This window comes from Microtus ochrogaster, chromosome 16, assembly GCF_000317375.1.
Source record: "Microtus ochrogaster isolate Prairie Vole_2 chromosome 16, MicOch1.0, whole genome shotgun sequence".
Lineage (NCBI taxonomy): Eukaryota > Metazoa > Chordata > Mammalia > Rodentia > Cricetidae > Microtus > Microtus ochrogaster.
Window position 1 is genome coordinate 11,871,647 of NC_022018.1, and position 8,244 is coordinate 11,879,890.

The 8,244-nt window shown below is 41.3% G+C and overlaps 1 protein-coding gene across 1 annotated transcript in view; it reads left to right on the forward strand.

Annotated features, from left to right (window-relative positions):
• The window catches only part of Gtf2a1l (general transcription factor IIA subunit 1 like), a 38,561-nt gene that overhangs the window by 23,494 nt on the left and 6,823 nt on the right, over positions 1–8,244 (forward strand). The window lies entirely within an intron of this gene.

Consider the following 8,244-nt stretch of genomic DNA (forward strand, 5'->3'; position numbering starts at 1 on the left):
ATGATGGGTACAGTGTGGAGGAGGATGATGATGGGCACAGTGAGGATGTGATGATGGTACAGTGTGGAGGAGGATGGGTACAGTGTGGAGGATGATGATGATGGGCACAGTGAGGATGATGATGATGAGTACAGTGTGGAGGAGGATGGGTCTACTAAGAAAAACTGTTTAGACATTTTTTTTCATATTCCTCAGCCATACTAAAGTCCTCTGTGCTGTGTGTGTTAGTTTTGACATAATTAGTTATGTTGTTTCCATGGTCAACATGCTTAGCTTAGGAAACATTTTGGAGACTGTTGAAGTATGTTTCTGGGTGTGTCTATGAGAGTGTTTCCAAGGAAAAAGATGTTCTCTGCATGTGGCTGGAATTATCTAATAGGCCAGGGAACCAGATGGAAAAAAAAGAGGAAGAAGGAAGCCCAGAAACAGGAGTACACTTTCTCGGCTTCCTGCTGCCAAGGTGAGCAACCTCATCCAAAGCCCATGATGGTCTCCTTCATTTGAGTAACCTCATCCAAAGCATACCCCATTGCGGTGATGGTCTCCTTCATTTGAGCAACCTCATCCAAAGCATACCCCGTTGCTGGGATGGCCTCCTTCATTTGAGCAACCTCATCCAAAGCATACCCCGTTGCAGTGATGGTCTCCTTCATTTGAGGCCCAAACCAATGAACTCAGAATCTGAAACCATGAAGCAAAACAAATGGCTCTAAATTGTTTCTCTCAGGTATTTGTCACAGCAACAAGGAGTCTCAGAAACACATATGGCACACAGGAGTAGGATGGCCCAGGGTGTTATTGTCATAGCCAGCTAACGTGTAGCCACTATCACCATATCATGATTGATCAAGACTAAGTTTCTGTTAAGAATAAGAGACACAGCTGGGTGGTGGTGGTACATGTCTTTAATCCCAGCACTTGGGAGGCAGAGGCAGGCGGATCTCTGTGAGTTTGAGGCCAGCCTGGTCTACAAGAGCTAGTTCGAGGACAGGCTTTAAAGCTACAGTGAATCCCTGTCTTGAAAAACAACAATAACAACAAAAGAATAAGAGATGCTTTGTCCTGCCCCTGTGAGCAACTGGATTGTACAGAATTAAAGCTGAAGATGGTGGGGATGCCTAATTCTTATGTTTTGTGTTTATTGCCCTGTATTTTGACGTTCTATCCTACCAGCCACTGGAATAGTGTAGTTATTTCTGAATTGTAATGGTTGGAAGTTGAACTTGGCAAAGCTTTATCTTAAGGAATCCCATCTTATTTGTTTATTTTATGACATAGCCACAAAACCCACACACACTTTAGTCACCTTTGCAAAGTGGAAGATCTTGGTCATTGAGCTGCTGGTTTGCTCTACAGAAGGGAGGCTGAAGCAGCCACCCCACTTCATTGCATCGTCTTGCAGCTAAACTGCTGACATTTTCGACGTTCACACAGGATTCACGAAGGAACCAGCACTGACATTCCTTTAACATTCAACAGGGTAAAATTGCCAGGTGCTTCTGAGGGCAGCTGGCCTCTGATTCTAATTCCCATCCACACACTGACGTCATTAGACAATTCCTATGCTGTCAGCCTTTTTCCTTTTCTAGCTGGAGACCCACTTCTTTGTAACGGTGAATGTCTTGTACTTGGCAGGCCTTGAGATCCTGCAAACCAGCGCAGCATCTGCGGATGCTTCCTTCACAAGCAGGGTTTCTCTGCTGCAGTAGACCGCTTATGCTGTGGGTTCCAGCAGGTAGCCTGTATTACTGCGAGGCCAAAGCCAGTCATTCCAGAAGTCATGTCTGCTGACATAAAACTTGAAGACGTTTCAGTCAGTTTTGAATTATTATTTTTTCCAATGCATGCATCAAAAATGTAGACAAAGTGTTATATTCTCCTTTCTGTAGGATTTTTCCATCTTTCAAAAGAAAAGTGCTGAAGGCCCTGCTTAATGTTTGCTCTTTGGGGAGGGAAGGACAACCCCTTCCTAACATTTCTTCTGGAGGATTTATTGGCGTGTGGTTGGCTATGTGAAATCCTGGAGTCTTTCTGTGCACCGTCCTTCAGGATTCATTGTGAATGCTGTGGAACATTATTGGCTCTTTTGGTTGTGCAGTCAGGAAGACATCATAGCCAGCAGCTATGTGAACTTTCCAGTGTTTGCTTCTGAAGACAGAAGTTAGAAATGAAAAAGCAAAACTGTTGAAGTCACTGATAAGAAATTTGAGTTTGTAATATTCCTTTTCTCTCTGAGTAAAAAAAGTTCCCTAGTTTAAGAAAAATAGGGTCTTATTTTAATTCAGTTCAGAGTCCTGGAGAGAGGAACAGGAGGGAGGGAAAGAAAGTGAGAAAGGGAGGGGGAAAGAAGTGAAGAGACAGACTGGGGGGAAGGGGTCTGGGGAGGGGAGAAGAGGGTGCACACAGCCAGGGAAAGATCAGAAGAGGATGTTTGGTGTCCTTCTCTATCTTTCTGTGCCTTGTCTGCTTCAAACAGGGGCTTACTGAACTGGGAGCTTCTGGTTTTTCAGCTAGCTGGCTAAGCCAGTGAACTGCTGCCTCCACTCAGCTTGGGGTTACTGGCTTGAGTAGCCACAACTACTTTCTGAAGGGTACTGAGGATATGAACTTAGTAGCAGCAAGTATTCTTCCCACCAAGCCAGCTTCCCAGCCCAGTCCTGGGATTTGTCATACCACTTAGTAAGCTGGTAACTCACTGAACAAAGTCCTGTAGGGGCTGCAGTTCATTTTCTACAAAAGATATTTGTAATTTAAGGTTTCCGTTTTGCTGTTAAAATGAAAAGCCACATTTGGCCTTGATTCAGGACTAGGACTGACTCAGCTACTTCCTTTTAAAAAGTCAGATTCATTGAGGTGGAATCTAAATATAATAAAATTCACCTCTTTTGGTGTACAGTGTGAACTTGGGCAAACAGGCAGTTCTACAAAGCAAGCACAAGTGTGCTCGAGAACCTTTGCATTACTCCCAGGAATGCCTTGGTGTGTTTGTAGTCAGTGCCTTTCCTCTGCCCCCAGTCCCTGAAGTCCTTTACTGGGTCTGCTTTCTTTCAGCATGGAGCTGCCTTTTCCAGAATGACAGTCAACTGGAGTTGTGCAGTGTGTAGCTTTAGTGGTGTGTTTGAGATTACTCTATGCTGTTGCATGCAGCAGCATATCCATTTATGAATGTACCCGAGTTTACCAGGAGGGCATTTGGGTTGTTTTCTAGTTTTGGAATTTGTATTAGCGCTGTGAGCCAACTTTTTGGGGTGACTTTTGTTGCTGTCCTAGCCACGGTGGGTTTGTACATTCCAAGGTAGGGGCATGAAGGTTAGAAAAGTTATGTAGGAGGAACAGAGATAAAAAGAACCACAGAGACACAGCATAGCAATGGGAGGGCAACTCAGTGAATTCTGACTGCTGAATTCTGATTTCTGAGTTTGCCCGTGTTAATTTTCCATACGCCTTTGTACCCCAATACAAAAGGGGAGAAGAAGGCAAAAAACTGCTTTAACATGATACAAAGGACAACTAGAACAATTTCTTGGTTCAATACTTAATCCTTGTTGTTTAGACAGTGAACCCACACTAGACCAAGAATCCTAAGGGTAGTCACTTTCTAGGTCAAACCTCCTATTTCAAAAGAAGGAGCAGAAGTATGCTTCTCTGACCTTTGGTCAGGGTGGAGTGGATCTACCTGTATGAGCCATCTTAATGTCCAAAGCATCAAGTAAGCACACCCTAGGTCAGGTTGTGTACCCACACTTGGTGTCAACAGCTTTGAGTGAGCAAAAGAAACTCAGACTCCCTGACCTTTAGGTAAGGTGGAATAGGGTTACATTTTTGGACCTCTATGGTATAGCTGGGGTTAGATAAATATTTCTCTGTTATAAAGGAGCCACACATAAACATCTGAGAAGCCCTGTGAAAAGCCTGTTGGCTCTCTGTGATAGCTCAGCTTCAATTTTAATTGCCTGTACTGATTTATTTCTGGGCATTCTTTCTTCTACTTGACCCATGACTATTTGCTTTATTGTAAGGGTTTTAAAGTAAGCTGGGCATCAGAGAAAGAGTCCTTCAAATTTTTTCTTTTTCAAAATCATTTTGGCTGTTCTAATTCTTCTGTATTTCCATAGAAGTGTGACAGTCAGCTTGTTAACTGAAAACAAAACAAAACAAAACAACAAAAACCTGAAACCCAGCTGGGATTTCTTTTGGGCTGTGTCAACTCTATAGATACACCAAGAGAGAATTGACTGACAAGCACAGTTTGTTCAGAATGTTTATTTTTTTAGTCCTGGGAGCGCTAGGTTTCCAGGGACATATCTATTCCATCTACCTTTCTGTTTTCTTTAAAGATTTATTTTTAATATTATGTATATGAATGTGTGTGCCTGTGTACATGCTGCAGGTGCCCATGGAGGCCAGAAGAAGGTGTGAGGTCTTTTGGAGCTGGAGTTACTGGTGTCTGTGAGCTGCTCAGCATGGGTTCTGGGAACCTAGAAGAGCAGCATATGCTTTTAACTGCTGAGTCTCCTGTCTAGCTCTCCTAGACTTCTCGTTGTGTTGGTGGAGAAGCGTTCTTAGCATTCTCTCAAGGCTCCTTTGTGACTGTAAGGTCAGTAGTGATGTTCCTTGTTTTACTTAGGATTTGGGGTATATGAATCTTCTTTTTCTAAACAAAGAGGCATCTATTTCATCACTCTGAAGAACTGACTTTTGATTTTATTACTTTCCTTTTCTCTTTCTCCATTTTTTTGTTTTATTTCTGTTCGTTAGTACTTCTGATAACCTTGAATCCCACCCCACCCCCTACACCACCATTCTGTCATGTTAGGTTGTTAATCTGAGACTGGTCTTTTAAATTTTAGTATATACAACTTTAAATTTCCCTTCTAGGACCTGTAAACTTTGGAATGTGTGTTATGTGTCCTTCATTTTAAATTTTATTATTTATTGAGAGCCCATACTGGTCTTGAACTGACAGTCCTCCTGCCTCAGCCTGTTGAGTGCTAGGCTTACAAGTATGTGCTCCATACTGAACTGTTGTTTCATTTACGATCTTAAGATTTTGTAATTTCTTTTTTAACCCACTGAGTTTGAATATATGTTGTTTAATTGATATATATTTATAGATTTTGTAGTTTTCCTCATGCTATTTCTTGTTGTGAATTTCTAATATTTATTCCAATTTTTTTTATTTTTGTAACTTTATTCACAATTATTTCTAGTATTATGATCATAAAAGATGCCTAATATGATTTTTTTCTTTCTGAATTTGCCTTTTATCCTAAGATAGTCAATCTTAGTGATTATTAAGCAAACTTAGTGAAAGTCTGCTTGTGATGAATGGAGAGTTCCTTTGTATCTCGTCCCAGTCAGTTATTATCCACTTGACACAAGTTAGAGTTATCTTGGAAGACAGATCCACAGTTGAGGAATTGTCTCCATTGGCCTGTTGGAATGTGTATAGGGCAGTTTCTTATTGCTAGTTGATGTAGGCGGGCCAGCCCACTGTGGGTGGTGCTATCCCTAGGCAGGTAGGCCTGGGCAGTATAAGGAAGGCAGCTGAGCAAACCAGAAAAAATAAGCCAGAAGGCAGCGTTCCTCCATGTTTCCATTTCTGCTCCTGTTTGGGCTCCTGCCCTGATCTTCCTGCAGTGATGGGCTATGACTTCCTTTTGGTCATGGTGTTGATAACACTGACAGAAAATGAACCAGAAGCTGGGCGGTGGTGGCGCACGCCTTTAATCCCAGCACTCGGGAGGCAGAGGCAGGCTGATCTCTGTGAGTTCGAGACTAGCCTGGTCTACAAGAGCTAGTTCCAGGACAGGCTTCAAAACCACAGAGAAACCCTGTCTCGAAAAAAACAAAAAAAAAAAGGAAGATGAACTCAGTCATATCCTAGGTCCACCATCAGGATAGATTCATGCTGAGCTCCTAGAATGGGATGGCTCAAAGAGTATCCCCATGAACTTCAGGTGTGAAAAGAAATTGGCTTGGCTCCTCCCTAGGTTCTAGTGTTCCACTCTTCTCCATATGGTCCTCCATTGTGATTCCCCATGCTTGTGAATCTCCATCAGACTCAAGCAGGTACTGACTCCTTCTGAAGTCCCAGAATGTGAACAACTGTTGTAAGGAGAGGGCCTGCTTGTTTGTCCCGGCCACCTGGCTAGCTTAGCCCTGAAATAACCATACAGAAATTGTATTAATTAAATCACTGCTTGGCCATTATCTCTAGCCTCTTATTGGCTAACTCTTACATCTTAATTTAACCCATTTCTATTAATCTGTGTATTGCCATTTGGCAGTGGCTTACAGGGAAAGATTTTAACCAGAGTCCATCTCAGGCAGAGGATCCATGGCATCTCCCTGACTCTGCTTTCTTCCTCCCAGCATTCAGTTCTGTTTTCCATGCCTACCTAAGTTCTGCCCTATCAAAAGGCCAAGGCAGTTTCTTTATTCATTAACCAATGAAAGCAACACATAAACAGAAAGACCTCCTACGCCAAACAACCTCTTTTCTTTATAGATTTCTCAGGCTCAGGTAATTTGTAAGAACAACACAAAATGGATTGATAGAAATGATTTGATTTATGTATGTTTTAGGTAATTATTGATAGGGAAGGGGTAACTCATATCATTTTGTTCCTTGTTTTATATGTGCCTTGGGATTATGTTCTTTGATTTCTTCTTTGCTGTTTTCTTTTCTGTTTAGTTGGCATTCTTGTATTGGTACATTTTTGATTTCCTTAACATTCCCACTGTGTGATATTCTCTAGCTGTTTTCATTTTGGTTATTATGGGGATTAAATATATTGACTTCACATGGTAATAACCTCTTTGATTCTGGCAACAACAAAAGCTTTCTTCATACTTCAGCCATTCTCTGCTTTTCCTTATTGTCACAGGTTGTATTTACATATTTAGATTCATAGATTTATGCTTTTGTCTCTTAAACCTTAGAGAAGAATAAAAAGACCATTGCACTAAAATTATAGTAATGTGGGAATCTGTGTTTGCTGGTGTCAACTCCCCTTTTGGAAAATGTCTTCCTGTTGTTTCCCAGTTAGTATCCTTTGATTTCATCCCAAAGGACTCCTAGGAAAACCAGTGGTGATGGATGCCTTTACCTTTTATCTGGGAATGGTTTAATTTTCCCCTCTTGTTTAAGATGGAAGGTAAACTTTATGCAAGGGGGGAGGGAGGTGTGGCAACAGCAGTACAAACCACTACAACAGTGTTTGTTGGGATTGGTTTCAACACCTTCTTTATTTTAAGCACTTTATATTGTCCCCCTGCATTTTTCCTTTGGGTATTATGCTAGAAATCTGGCAAAGAGTTAACGAATGTTAACTTAATGTTAACTTAACGAATGTTAATTGCTTTTCTCTTCCTGCTTCAAATGTATTGATTTACAATTTCAGTTATTTATTGTTAGGTGTAGACATACAAGTTTTGCAAGCTGATCTTATATTCTGTCACCTGTTAAAACCAGGGAATTTTGTATAGTCCTTAGAAATGTGTTATGCAGTTGTAATCATTGTGAACAGAACCAACTTAATTGATTCCTTGCCAACATCTTTTTCTTTCTTTTTTTTCTCATCTCTCTAAGACTTCTAGTCCATAGTTAGAGTGAGAGAGAGCCAGCATTTCACTCTTGGTCCCAAGGGAATAATGTCGAGTCTTGTTAGCAAGTGCTGTGCTGGCTGTGGGCTTTTGTAGATGCCTTTACAGGTGGGCAAAGTTTCCTTCGGTAAAGGATTGCTGAGAGCAGCCTAGGAAAGAGAATGGGGGAAGATGCAAGCCTTTAACCCTGGCATCTGAGAGGCAGAGGCAGTTGTAAGCTGCCTGATGCTGGTGGGTGCTAAGAATTAGTGCTGTGTCAGTTCTTCAGCCCTCACCTTAGATACTTTTAACGGATCTGTGTTATATTTAAAGTGCTTTCTTATACACAGGATATTACCGTGTCTTGCTAATTTGGTCCATCCTTATGGCTTTGTAATTGGTGTGTTTAGACCATTTATACCTGTATATTTACTAAACTGCTTGTTGGTTGGTTCTGTGTTCTTCTCTCTTTTTCTGCATACTTTTGATTCTTTCTTTGTCTGTATTGATTGTACTAATGACTCCTTCAGATAGAATTTTTACTTTGATAATTTTTATTTTTAGAATTTCCATTTGACTTATACTTTCCCTATGCCCAAGGAAATTCCCATGCTAGGACCATGCTTATTCATGCTGCCCATGTTTCTCACTGGATTG